The sequence below is a fragment of the Psammomys obesus genome, unplaced genomic scaffold (genome assembly GCF_907164565.1).
Source record: "Psammomys obesus unplaced genomic scaffold, mPsaObe1.curated_primary_1811, whole genome shotgun sequence".
Taxonomy (NCBI): Eukaryota; Metazoa; Chordata; class Mammalia; order Rodentia; family Muridae; genus Psammomys; species Psammomys obesus.
The window spans coordinates 16,742,966-16,758,269 of NW_026588752.1; positions in this window are offsets into that span (position 1 = coordinate 16,742,966).

The following is a 15,304-nucleotide window of genomic DNA, read 5'->3' on the forward strand; positions in this document are numbered from 1 at the left end:
ACCACAGTATTAGGAAGTTGTCTTTGTGATGAAAGTGCTACATTTTAGCTTGTTTTACTAAATAAATTGATGGTTTGACCATGTTGCTTAATTTTTTTTCCACAGACAAGAAACCAATGAGACAGTCATAAAGATAAGAAACTGTACCTTGTTTTGTGTATATCTTATGTTACTATTAAATTTGGATGTGACTACTCTGAAAAGAGTTTGTTTTTGTTTTTATTTCTAGAAAGTCAACAGCTTGACTTCTGCAGAGCCCTCTGCTATAGCAAGACCACTCATTTTATAGATATGTGTTTCTCATTCTCTGACCAGCTGGGAATGCTGATGATAAAAAGGAAGGGAAATCACAAAAGAAGCCCAAAAGCCAAAACCTGTGGGTTTTCATTTTTCCCTCTTCTGTTTCCAATGCCCAAGTCAACTCCCCAAAGTCACATTGTATAGAGGATGTGAAATAGTGAGTTGCGTACTTGAACTGGTAGCACCATTTTCATAATCGCCCTATCATGCCGAAACACTGCCCTCTGCTCAGCTGTTACCCCTTGTCTCTGACAGCTTAAATGGTGCCAGGAGACCTGACTGCACACTGATGGAGCTGCTTTGGCAGTATTACTTGCAGCTGTGGTAATATTCAGTCTTCATCATTTAACTGCAAGGCACATAGTTCAGTCCGTATGGGACATAGCTCCAGCTAATTGTTGATGTAATCATCACTTTGGACTTCTACATGATATCATTTTCATCAAAATGTTTTCTAACACTGAGCTGTTATAATTAGATATGTGTACCGAGTCTCTTACAATGAAATCAGCTGAAACATTAAAAGCTCAAACTTTAGCTTTTCCTCTTATCTATCAAGATGAAAATCTGTTCTAAACCTCATATGGGTGTTCGAGAAACTTCAGTTTCCAGAACATGGATGAATTAAAATAAATTAGAAATTTTTATTGTGTTTGAATTTATGTTTTCCATTTGTCGAATGTAGTTTTAAAAGGTTTTTGCTAGGCATAGCAAGATGGCCAGCAGGTAAATGCACTTTGTTCAAGCCCAAGAAGCCACATGAAAGGGGAAGGAGAAAATCAACTCCACAAAGTTGTCCTCTGACTTTTACATGTGCACTCCCACATATTACACACACACACACACACACACACACTTAATGGGGTTTTTACTATAATGGACAAATATATTTTGAAAAACTGAATATTTAAAAAGAAAAATGCTAGGTACTCTATTAGTACTTACTATGACAAATATAATAACAATTTGCAAAAGTAACTTTTATTCAACTCGTTCAACTGTTGTCTCAGAGGATTACTGCCTCTTTCTGCTAACCTGAGCCTAGACCTAGAAGCCTCTAGACTCCATACAATTTAACCTAGGCCTGGAACATTTTCAGCCTCTGAGGTTTAACTACTTAATAAGCTCACTCTTTCTTATTCTTACTGAGCTCTGGGCTGGCTGGTTCAAGTCAGCTATTCTGGCTCAATCTCCTCTTGCAGCTGATTTACTCAGTCTGGCTTCTCTGTCAGTCTCTGAATTGCTCTGTTTTGCTCAAAACTAATTCAAGCAGTCTGTTCTAATCCCCCTGGCTCCTTCTCATTCTCTGGCTCATTCCATCATCACCTGAGTTCTTTGTCTGCAACCTCTCTATTACTGTCCCAACAAAAACTTCCTCTTTTCCTCTCTGTATTGCCTCTTAAGTAGCTTCTCTTTTTCTCTCTCTTCTCTTAAGAATTGGGTGTATCATATTCTGTCAACTATTTCTGTGATTTGTCACCTTTTCTGTCACCCAATTAGACATCACTATCAAGCATGGGTGCCTCCTTCTACAAACTAACTTTGCCTTCATTGTTTGAGATTAAAGGCCTGTACTACCACACCTGGGTCTAAGCTTCTGTTTACCTGAAATTTGCTCTATACCAGACTGGCCCTGAACTCAGATCTACTTGACTATGTCTCCTGGATTAAATTCATGTTTATATGCCAGCCTGATCACACAGACCTAGAAGGTCTTTGGATGTGATCTCTTGCCAGAACAGCCATGTTCTGAATTAAAATTCCTCTACAAATATTAATCTGAGTTCAGATATATTTTCTTTAACTCATTCTTCCTGTGTAAATTTTATGGAAGAAAATAAAGGTATTAAGGTTTACATTTTTTAAGCTAAAAATAATAGATCAAAGCTGCAGGAATATTTAGAAGTTATAATCAAAACAGCTTATAAAATTAATGAAATTTTATTTGCCTTAGCTTCTTGGACAACTCCCTTCCTTAGCTTTTCTTCACACCCTTCTTTTTTTTAATTTTTATATTTTTGCCTGTTGTTAAAAAACTCCCTGAATTATATCATCAACTCTCCTTCCACACATGAAAATTTTATTGCCACCCCATTAGGTCTAACTCATTCTGTTTCTCTGGAAATTCTTTCTGTTTTAGTAAAAGGGCATCACACCAGTAAGGGTGGTCAAGATTACTGAAAAAATAGCCCATCGAATGGAATTAATTTCTATTGGTCAGCTCACTGTATCCAAAATAGCAACTCTTATTAATGTAGCATTTTTTAGCACAAGTAACAACACGTTTAAAACCTGAGAATACGTTTGGCTTTGCTGTAGACTTTATAGACCAGTTCACTGTTAGTGCTTGGAAAGCCAGTCAGTCACTTCTTGTTCATTCGTTTGTTTATTTTCTGTAGTGCAAGTGCCAAGCCAATAGTTTCACACAGCCTAGACAAGCATTGAATCACTCATATAATAAAAGATAGCACTAGATTTAGTGGATTAGTAAAAGAGAGTAGCGGTGTGTTCACTGGAATTGATTAGAACAGCAAATGTGTTCCTCCCCCATCCTACAGTCATACCTAACATCATTTACATAGACTGCGTGTTGTTTTCGTGACCTAAAGAATAGGATGTCTGTTGTATCTGGCTATAATTCAACTGCCTACTGTCATTCTGTTATGCTCTGTGATTTCTTTCAAGTCATTGTTCACTATAGTAAGTTAGTATAACCCTTTATTCTCTATGAAGGAAAGCAAAAGGCAGCTGACTTTTATTGCTGTTAAATTTTTTCAACCTAAACTGCTTAAAGGAAGACAGATTTATTTTGGCAAACTGTCTCAGAAATTTCTATATATAATGAGCCTGCTCTGTTGTTTCTGAGCTAAGGTAAAGCAGAGCATCATGGGAATGAGGACGCAGGGGAGCCAAACCAGTCACTTAATGGCAAGTAGAAAGCAGAGAGACAGAGAGGAACTTGTGAAAAGATACAGTCGACAAGGATAAAATATCTCAGTTTTCTATATTCTCCAACGAGGACAGCCATTCTAAAGATGGCAGCACATCTCAAACTAATCGCATTGACAACCAACCTTTCAATACCTGTACCTTTTGTGTTAGAAGGATGGATGGTTACAGTTCTCATACAAAGCTTCCTCATCCCAAAATTATGTTCAGTCTCCTAGGTTCCCCATTGGGTTAACAGTTTTTGTATTGGCTAAAAGTACAAAGTCAATGCAAGCATTTTGGTACAAGCCTTTAAATCCTAGGTCCCTTGGAGGCAATACAACAAAGATCACAATTTCAAGGCCTTCCTGAACTACTGATGGAGTTTCAGGCCAGTGTGGGCAACTTTGTAAGAACCTGTTTCAAAGTTTTAAAAAGGTATAACAGAAATGTTATGAAGAGAGCAGGGGATATCATACAAAGTGGCAGAGTACTTATCTAGCAAGTACAAGACCCTAAAGGACAATAAATACCAGTTGCATAAACAATTTTTAAAAATATAACTTCAAAGTCTTCTCTTCGACTCATCATAAGCTCTTAGGTACAAGCTTCTGGAAAAAAAAATCAAAAGGAAGTTAACATTTTATAAGTCTAAGGTAAAATGATAGTAAGGAAACATTCCCATTTCAAAACAAAGACCAGGAACACAAAAAAAAAAAAAAAAAAAAAGAGTGATAAGACCCCAAGGGAAGAAACTCAGCAAAGTAAACGGTAAGGGCTGGGACACCTGTCTAGTGTCTATGGCATCATCCATGTGCTATGAGCTCTAAAGTGCATGGAAAGCCCTTCCCTGTTACCTTGCCAGCTGCAGCCCACCTACTGTTCCTCTTGTGCCAGCTCTGCTCACAATCTGCAGCTCTTCTCAGCACACGTCACACATTTCTGACACCTTAAACTTCTTAAAGTGTATATTACATCTTTAGTTTCAGTTCAAGACAGACTCAAGTTTTCCTCTCAGGAGCACCCTTGTACAGGTTCTGGCTCAAAGCCCACTTCCCAGTCTCCATTTCTCTGAAATCTCAATGGATGACTTTGTGAACCAACAATTATTTTTGCACTCTGCAGCCTAGAAAGCTAGCTGTAGGTGGAGGGCAGAAAGGTCATCCACCAACATTTGGACAAAGCCTCTGGGTGCTTAGGGAGCTGAAGATGGGGAAATACTTCTTTATGAGAGTTTTTGCAAACAAGATGCACCATAGTTTTTCTCTCAAGGTAAAATACTTTTTAAAAACACTCTTAAAGCTGCTGTGTCACTAGTTCCTGAAATGTCTTCAAAACGTCATTCATACCATTCATATACAACTGATTTACTTTCCTTTATTAGCTCTTGTTTCTTTAAGAATCACACCTTCCTTTCTGCAATTTTGAACACGTGTCTTCTCTGGACAAACTAAAAGTCCTTAAAATGGTTTCTGCTTTTGCTCCAAATTCTGTGATTTTGGCAAAAAGCAGACAGTGATAACTATGCTATAGCCTGAATGCTCTGTTGCCATCAATTTCTTCTACTCGATCAATTAGTCTGTCGTTTATAAACTCAACCTTCATCGAATTCCCAGGATACAGATCAAATGTCCCCAAGTTCTTTGTTAACGTATGACACTCAAGATCTTTAGTCCAATCCCTAAAATATTTCTCATTTCCCACTTGAAATCTCTTGCACACCATCTTTGCTCTTCCCGTTTCTATAGGCATTCTATTCATCAGAGTGTCCAGTAGCATTTGTAAGGGAGAGTTTTGGTTTCTTTAAAAACCCAGTTATGGTATGGGAGTATGATTTTTTATTAATCCCAGCGTGGGACATGGGGCTGTTTCAGATTTTCCACAGCTTTTAAGTATGATTGTCTCCTGCTAGAGGAGGCATGTGATTTTGCCAATGTCTTTTTTTTTTTTTAATATGCAGAATGTTTAAATCTTAGGACTCCGGAGAGGCTATAAATAGGAGAGCCCTGAGAGGGACTCTGGCAGTTGCTGCTCCCCCCAATGATGATACTAGTTCTTGCTGCAACATTTGCTTTTTTGGATTGCTGGATAGTCTGAGGACAAAGATTGGACTTGCCCCCTAGGAACCTGACACCCCTAATCAGCAGAAGTAGTTTAAAGAGATCTGTGTTCCCTTTTCTCTAACCTTTCTCTCCTATGTAGTGTGGGGTGGTTGGAAGGGATTAGGGTGGAATACAGGTGTAGATAAAGGAATCCAATAAAGTAGTCTAAAAAGGTATGCCCATAAGCATTACGCATTATGCTTGGCTTGCAGCACTCTTGGCTTTCTCTAGTCCATATCTATATTTTTCAAGATTAATTTCTAAATTATTTCATCAGTTTCAAGTATGTAATAAACACATGGTCATGTTTAATCATTGCAATGACCTCACTTCTATGGTTCTAATTTTCTGTTAGTTTTTCTGTTATTGTGAAAAAAATAGGAAAAAAAAAGACCAACTAACCAAATAAACAAACATAAAGTAAAAAAAAGTTTTATTTTTGGCTTATTTTAGCCAATGGTCAGCTAGTTCTGTTATTTTCTGGACTGTAAAGAGCCTATGAATCATGCTGTTAGGGGTAGAGAGGCAACGCTGCTTTTTCTTATAGCAATAAAGAAGACAAAGAGATGGAAAGCAAGATTCTGGTAAAACAAAACAAAACAAAACAAACAAACAAACAAAACAAACCAGAATTCTAAGTGACTTAAGTTTTCCAACAAAGACCAACATTACAAAGTTTCTAAAATCATTCAAAGTAGTAACAAAAGGTGAGAACAAAGGTTTAAATTTGGGAGGATGAATCATATCCAAACTTTAACAGACTTTAAACACATTTATGACTCATACTTAAAGGATTTGTGTTACACACATACACACATACACACACACACACACATTTGGAGCAGGGAGAAAAAAAAATCTTTCAGTTCAACAACTAACCCAAAGAATGTAGAACATAAAGAACTAGGGCCAGCCTGCATGACCAACTGTTTGGAATTTCAGATATCCATCTGACTTTCGAATAAACTATCTGAATCTCAGCTTCTAGGTTTCCTCTGCTCTGTGGCATCAATACCACTTCATCTCATTTATCTTTGCTTTCCCCCCTTTATCTCTGTATCTGATTACTCTGCAGTCAGGCAAATATCTTATTGAAATCCATCCCCACATCCACTTTCTTAGTCCAGGTACCTGTTTTCTCTCACTATTCTACAAAGTCTATGAAACCTTCCTCTACTTTTTCCATCTACAGTGGTCCTGATAACAGCATCAACAGCAGCAGGGAATGTGCTAGGAATCCAGTTCCTGAACATCATAGTATACCAACTAAATGAGAAGAATCTCAAGATAATGCTCTTTCAGACTAAAGTTTTGAGACAACTCATACAGAGTTGCCATTAAATATCAGAACATATTTTAACACATAGTTAGGTAAAAATATTTAGTGATATACAAGCCCCATGATCAAATCAGGGTAAAATTGCACCATTTATCTTTCTTTTCTCTAGAGTCCTCCCATTTAAACAACATTCATTCTAATCTTCTATCTGTGAATTCTGAGACTTTGGAAGGTGATAGTGACTAGTCCACGTTTAAGCAAGGAGTAAATGACAGAAACAGCCATTCTTCTTTTCCCAGAATCAAAGAGGTAAATTATTTGGTTGTTTACTGGTTTGTATGCTCTGTATCACATAGTCCATTCTCTCTTCAAACTCTCCCTATGGAGCTAAGGGTAACCTTGGACCTCTGAATGTCCTACCTATGCCTCTAGGTCCTGGGCTCACACATAAACACCATCAAATGCTAGGAATTGAGTCCAGGGGTTTGCTCATACTGGGCTAGCATTCCACAAACTGGGCTTTAACCACAGCACTCTTCTTTAATTTATATGTCATGATCTTTCCCAAACACAAAATCTTCTTCTTACGGAAAACGTAGACATTGCTATATTAGAACCCTGTTTACATAATTATCATTGTTACCATGAACATGAAATTCTAAATATAGAGGACAGAATGTAGGAATTCGGTGTGATCTATGAATCTTCTTTCATGCATCACATAGACTTTACTTCTCTTTTTATTTTATAAAGATATTTGAACATAGACTTAAGCATAAAAGTTAGGAGGTAGAGAGGTGACTGAAAAGATAGAGGTGAGTGTAGGTACAGGTCCTCAAAAGAGTCACAATTAATTAGCCACAAACACCAGTTAGGTGGTTGTCAAATTACATCTCCGAAGTTTGCCAAGAGACCAGCTCCCTTCCTTTTCTCACTCTCTTTTTTAAATTTTATTTATTTATTTTATTAATTACGGTTTATTCACTTTGTATCCCAGCTGTAACCCCCTCCGTAATGCCCTCCCAATTCCACCCTCCCTCCCTCATCTCCTCCCATGCTCCTTCCCTTTTCACTCTTTTTTAACAGGCAAGTGTGTTGGATAGCTCCATTGGTGCCTTGGATGGAATTTATTTTTTATTTTATTTATTTTTTAATTTATTACAATTTATTCACTTTGTAGCCCAGCTGTAGCCCTCTTCCCTCTTTCCCTCCCAAGCCCACCATCCCTCCCTCTTCTCGTATGCCACTCCCCCAGTCCACTGATAGGGGAGGTCTTCATCCCTTTCATCTGACCCTAGCCTATCAGGTCTCATCAGGACTGGCCGCATTGTCTTCCTCTGTGGCTTGGTAAGGCTGCTTCCCCCTCAAAAGGGGAGGTGATGACAGAGCCAGCCACTGACTTCATTAGACTTCACTTCTTATAGAGAGCACACATATCACCTGAACATCATAAAACCACGTATTGATCTCAGCACCACATTGCAAAAGGAGCATCATCACACTACAATCTATCCGGAGGCACTGACAAAAGCAAACAGAATGATTGGAATAATAATAAGAATAAAAAGCTCTTGGTGCTCAACCGGAAAGACTCATTACAGAAGGATATGCACCAGTCTGTCTAACTTCTAAATATTGCCCACTAGAAAGAGATGAGAACACAGAGTTTGTACAGTAAATGGAAGCTGTAGGAAGATAATTTTTTTTTTTTTTTTTTTTTTGTCCCACTTGGTTGGAACTGTGTGGGAGAGTCCAGAAGTGGTGTTTTATGTGACTGCCAATATTTAAGCAGTGTCCTGAAACCACTTGCTGGGGTTGTGAAAGAGTTTTTGTAAATACCCATTCGGTGGTAGTAGAAGAGGAGACGTCTTAACTGAAAGGTTTGACTCTGTGTTTGATCCAAATATGATTTGCATAACTTATTACTTGTGATCTTATTAGTGGGCAAACAAGAAACTCTCTCTTCTTCGCCAGCACTACCACAGTACACTGCTGAAACAGAACTATAAATCCTCTCTTCTCGTGTTGAGTGTATTTTTATGACCCTTCATTAACTCCAGAAACCTGTTAAAACTATACTCATTTAGCTTATTTTGCTTGTGTCTTTATCGACGTGTTTCTTCTTATACTCTAAAGCAAGGAAAGAATAATTTAATTTTCAGAGACATGTAGTTCCTTTACATTTAATATTATATTATTGAATTTTATGTAAATCAGAATAACTTCAAGAAAGAGCGTGAACAGAGTCTAGATGTAAAACACAAGGTAAAAACTGGAACACTGTGGGAGGGCTTCTTACCCTGAGTGTGGCCATCCCAAATCATGAATATTCATCAAAATAAAAACTGAGTTACAAGCAATGCTGAGTGGGGAAGCAGTGCGAGGTCAGAGAACCACCCAACGACACAAAATTTCCTCAGATCTCTCTACCTAGAACACTGAATTTACACGAGGCTTCTTCTTCTTTAGATCCGCCCATCGCAATAATTTCGTGCTTTCTCATGCTCGCTCGAGATTAGTGAGCATACTGAGACAAGGAGTACAACCCTTTTTGTAATGAGTGCTTTGAATTGATATGAATTTATCAGATAAAAATGAAATTTTAAATTATAAATGTTACTCTACTCTCATATTTTCATCGTTTTACTTGCCTTCTTATAAGTAGAAAATCAACAATATTTTATTTCTTTTTTTTAACTCTTAATTGAGAGGCTGTTTTCTTCTTTTGGTGTTTGGGTGACTTCTTGAATTGTGTTGGTCCCCTTAGCACAGATTTAAGGTGACTGACGATTTGGAGAAACTTTGATAATCTAAACACATTCTGACTGATGGGAGATGAATGTATCATTTGTTTTGATGATGGATTGCCAATGCTGAATGATGCAGAAAAATTTAGTTCCATGAATCATTCTGACTGTGAAAAACTGGGCAGCAAGCCAAGAGGATACAGTGGATTAATAGGCTAATCTGTCATTACTGAAGTTATGAGTTCAAATCTTGATGCCCCAGAGTAGGTAAATTGAGGTAACAATAAGTCTTTTTTTACATCAAAGGACATATAACACTAGAGAAAAGGTGAATATTAAGAATACTTCTTAATATTTTGGAAAACTTCTTAAGCTTGGAGAGAAGAAAAGTTTCTCTTCTTGATTTCTCTTTATCGGCCAGCACACAAACCTTGAATCCTAGTCTAATTAATGTGCTGTACCTATATGGATTAGCTTATGCTAGGGATGTAAAAGACAGTTTTTTTTAAAAGGCAGATATCTAATTCTCCAAATACTCATCTAAAATAACGTTTTAATACAAAATGTCTATGAACATGTATTTAAAATAAAATACACAAAACATGTTTTCTGCACAGTGTGAGTATTTTTTGTGAATCAATAATTTATCTGTTAAATGCATTAGATCCAGCCATCTCCAGTCACCTGTGGGTAACCATTAGAATCATCAATTTGGCATTTCCACATGTTCACACTTGATATATTTGTTCATTGGAAGTTAAGAGACTAAGGGTGGAGATCATTGTAGATCATGCACTTTCATTTTATAGGCTCTGGTTTCATCCTTAACACCCAATCCACAAATGAAAGCTAGGAGGGAATCTATATTGACAGTCATTCTACTTCTGTTAAATGTATTTCCCATTTACTCTCTTCCTCAGTACTTCTTGAAAATTTAGATTTCAAGAGATTACCAAAAATTTCCCAATTCTCATAGTGGAAGGTCTCCATCATTGGCATTAAACAACAACCATTTCGATTCCCTAAGTGAGGTCACCATGCACTATTATGAAAGTATTTACTATACAAGAACGAAAACACAAGATCACAATGAAGGCTCAACTTTATGCTGTGTTCTACCAAACAAGGTCAGAGCCTGCAGTGTCTGTTTGTCACAGAAAGCTGACTTCATGTGTAGGTCACCCCACATGTAAATTTTAAGTGTGATGATGCTCACTACACTGAAAGCTGAAGTCTATACCTGCCCCATACTGACGTCAGGTGGAGCACAGCCTCTCCACTGTCTTCAACAATAAATGAATCAGAGTGACACTGCATGACTCCTGAGGTTGGGTGGCTAAAGGAAGCATGACTTCACCCTGCTGCTTTCGCCTTCAAACAGAGCAGTGGAGGTCCTGAACCAGTGTGATTTTATATTTGTCTACCATAGTAGGGTATGAATTCTTTGATATATCGAATCTTTTGTGGGAAAGAAGAGTATGTTTTTGATGATGGGAATCAATACAGAATATTTTAAAAAGGAATCACTTTGAAAGACAATTTCAAGCTTGAAAGTGGATGAAACATTAAGCATTTTTAGATAAATAATTTCCAAATGAATTTATTGCAAGTGTGTGTGTGTGTCTTGGGATTTCTGGTCATGTACATCCTTGACTTATTTTAAGCTCTAGGTCCTGTGATGATTGATTAGTTTCATAGATATTACAGAACTAGAAGAGTGCTTGATATCAACATTTTAATTCTAATCCAGAAAAAAAAAAACACAAAAAACAAAACCAGAATCTCAATTCTTATTATATTAGAGTTAGAGGATATTCTTTTAGATTGAATTATATCATTGTGACAGAGCATCACTTTTTTTTATAAGAAGGATCTATACATTTCTTTCACTCTTTTAAATTTAAAATTATTTAAATATGCTTTCTCCTCTCTTTCATCAAACCAGATTAAAATGGCTGCTAATCTAATTTTTGTTTGAGATGATCCAGAGCCATCCAAATCCATGCTCTGGTTAAATGACATGCAAATCAGATTAATTTGCTTGTGTTACAGACTTTTAGATAAGATTGTTGCTTCTGGGGCTTTAACAGTAAAATACCCAGGATCTATGTTTACTTTTTTTTTTTTTTGTTCTTAGCCTGACAGTGTATCTCCACAGGAATGCTGTTTGGCAGATGAATATTCTAAAGCAAAGATCTACCCAGGGAGTCAGGAAATTCAACAAATTCAACAAAACTACCTTTAGAAAACAGAGGAATCATTTAAAGGTTAGATTGTATTTACAATATTACAACAGATTAGCTGTTTGGATGTACTTGAAAAGGGCCTTTTCAAAATATTCAGAACCTTGTTGTTCTTTATCATCTGGCTTTTAAAATATGTTTTCAGTAAATGTTCTTGCTTATAACATTTGCAACATGGTGATTTAAAGCAATAGGTACACAAATTAGTCTAAGTGTGTATCCAGATTTGAGATGTTTCCCACCTTTTCTGCTTGTATTAGCCAAAGCACCCCTCGATAGGCATTTTCCTCAAATTGTTTCAGTTGAACATGCATGCTGAGAAAGGAAATGGGGAAGATCGCTTTGTCATGCATATGAATTTCCAGGCTGAGTGTGTCCACAGGCAGAGTCTACACTGTTCCCTTAGTCAGTTACTCTCAACGGCTAGTGCACGATTATACTTTCATATCTGAACATATATATGCATATAATTTACATTTTCACTTTGGTAGGATAGAATGGGGTCCCGGCATGGCTATAGGAGATTGTCTTAATTAATCGAGTTTGGAAGAGCCACTCACACTACATGTGGCACCATTCTCTAGGCAGGGAATCCTGACCGGTGTAAGAGAGGAGAAAGCATGTGAGCTGAGCATTAGCATGCAATGTATTAATCTGTCACTCTCTTCCCTTCACAGGGAATGTACTGTTACCAGGTCTTTCAAATTCCTCATGATGTCATACAACTACTGTGGTGGACTGACTATAGCCTAGAACAGTAATCTGAATAAATCCTTTCTCCCTTAAGTTACATTTGCCAGTGTATTTTATCACACGAGGACAGGAAAATAATACAATATCTATCACACATATATGCATATGTGTGCATCTATAAAGTTAAATGTCCATAGCAATTGTGGGGTTTTTTTTCTTTTTTTTATTTGAAAACAGATTCTTCTCTCTACAATTCATCCCAATACAATTTCCCCTTCCTTCCCTCCCCCTAGATCTCCCTATGTGTCCCCTCCTCCAGAGCCACCCCCATCCCTCTTCTCTCTAGAAAAGAGCAGGTCTCCAGGGGACAACAGCCAAACAAAGCAAAACAACAAAAGCCAATAGGAGTAAAAGTGTCTCAAGAGCAGGCAGAAGAGTCAGAGATATACATTCACCCCCGTTATTAAGAGCCTGCAAGACACGGCTGCAGCAATAGTGGCACATAACTTGTGGTAATGCTCAACCAATGTGTGGGCTAACTTGAGGTCCATGACGCAAGAGTGAGTCCATGCTCTGCAGTGCCTGCTTGGCCAGGACGGAGAGACTGGATAGCCCAGAGACCTAGGGTTGAAATGAACACGACTAGCCAAAACTATATATGTAGCAATTCCTCAGAAGCAGGCTGCTACATGTGTGTTTATTATATTACTATTTCGAGAGGTTATGGGTTATTATTACCATCCCAAAGATGAGAATATTGAAAAGCAGAGAGCTTAAGAAAATTCTCCCATCTTAAATGGAACTGCATACACGATCGAATTCCAGGAGCCTTACGGTTTTAACCTCACGAGATTGTTCTAAGGCTCTCATTATAACTGCTGTAATCATGGCCCTCTGGATATTGTTTGTGTTTGGTATGTTTTACTTGCTTCAGTGAGCAGATTATGCCGTTTAATACAATTTTTATGACAGATTTGTTTTGACTCATCACAACAGCCAGAAAGAATGGACATCTGCTTGCTAATGCATTTCATAATTGCTTTTAAAATAGGACTTGTGTATTTAAAAAAAAACAATAATCCAGGCCCCTCAAAAAATCTTTTTAAGGAAAAAATATTTCTGAAGACTAAACAGAAAGCTTTATTATCTAGGTCAGATGTTTTATTAAAGTCAGAAATAAAACAGACTATTTCTTTGTTGCCTAAATGCATCTACAGTAGAATTAACAGGCACATTTGATGTTTGACATGTAGGCCTTCCTTGAAGGTCCTGAATGAGCACATTACTGTTAAATTACATTCCTTGCAGAAGACCGTTTGGGACCTAATCTCTACTTTAGATCATTTGTTTCAATGGCAGTTAAACACATCCTATGGTTTTGAGCTTAATCCATTAATGCCTTAGCCTGCTAAAACCTTTAGTCAGGGTCATATAATCTCTGTGGTCCTTTAGCTTTAGATATGATGGGAAGCCACTTTGTCAAGTAAGAAAATGCCCTCGATCTAGCAGAATAGAAATCAGGCTGCCTGTTACCCTCATAGGAGCGGGCCTCCTCCCCTGTTACCCCATTTCTCATGGCATTAAGCTGGATCACCCTCACAACTGGGAGCCCTGCCAGCCAGCCCTCTCATCCTGTCAACTGCCCTCTGCTTTCCAGTCCAATCCTTGCCTTAAAAGAGAGAAAACCTGTCGGATCACTTTAGTATTTTACTTTAGTATTTTATTTTCACTCTCCGATGGCTCAAATGGATGAACTTCCTTGGTTCTATTGATTTCTGCTCCTATTGATTTCTCTATGACAAGTATTTATTGCCTTAACTGGCTGCAGTTTGCTTTCCTGCCTTTCTAGTTGGCGGAAACCGCCCTTTCGAAAGTCTCCTGAGACTTGCTAATAATTGAGTCCACCGGTTTTCCTAAGGTTCTTCCTCCCCATATTGTTTTTTAACTTCTCTAAGCCACCTAAGAGTCATGACTAACATTTCTTAAGGTTCCAGTATACGGAACTGCAAGCTTTGGTTACTGAGTCTTCCAGAGCATTAGGCTGTGAAATACCCTGTTCAGTGTTCTCCTATACAAGGAGCGCTACTGTCCAGACAGGTGAACGCCTTCATGTGGTTTCGTATAAAATACCGGGAGCTTCTTCCTCATTCTACAGTTTCTATTCTATTACATTGCTCTTCATTTATCTGTTAGCTTAGGCCCTTTTAGATTGTCACTCTTTACATTGTGCTGCAAATTTTTCCTCTGACTCTTTTCACCAGTGTAATTGGTGAATTGCAATGACTGGATCGAAATATGAAAGACTGTACTTCCTCTGTGTGCACCGCATGTATTAAACTCACAAAACTGAAGCAATGGCATTCTTACTGACATTTAAAGCATGAGATGACCAATGCATTATAATGTTGGAACAAACATGAGAAAACTTCAGAAATATCTAGGTCATTAGTATGTAGAAGATTGGTATTTTTGACTGAGTGTATAAATTCAGCGGTGTTGGAATCTTTTACAGGACATCTGTGGTAGACTCCAGTCCTGTTTTCTGTCTTCTGCTGCTTCTGGTGTCTATCCTGTTTTCCCTTCTGAATGAGAATTAAGTATCTTCCCTAAGGTCCTCAGCAGGGAATGAAAGCAGATGCAGAGCCAAACTTTGGACAGGGCACAGGGAGTCTTATGAAAGAGGGGGGATATAAAGGGATCCAAGGGGACAAAAGCCACACAAGAAGACCAATAGAGTCAAAGGGAAAAAAAGAGGCAGGGCCCACAGGGGACTGCAGAGACTGATGCATCAACCAAAGACCATACATAGAGAGGACCTAGACCCCCTGCTCAGATGTAGCCCATAGACAACTGTCCCCATGTGGGTTCCCTAGTAAGGGGAAAAGAGACAGTCTCTGACATGAACTCGGTTGCCTGCTCATTGATCACTTCTCCCTGGTGGGTGACCTAGCCAGTCCACAGAGAAAGAGGATCGAGGCAGTCCTGATGGGTCCCGATAAGCTAGAGTCAGAC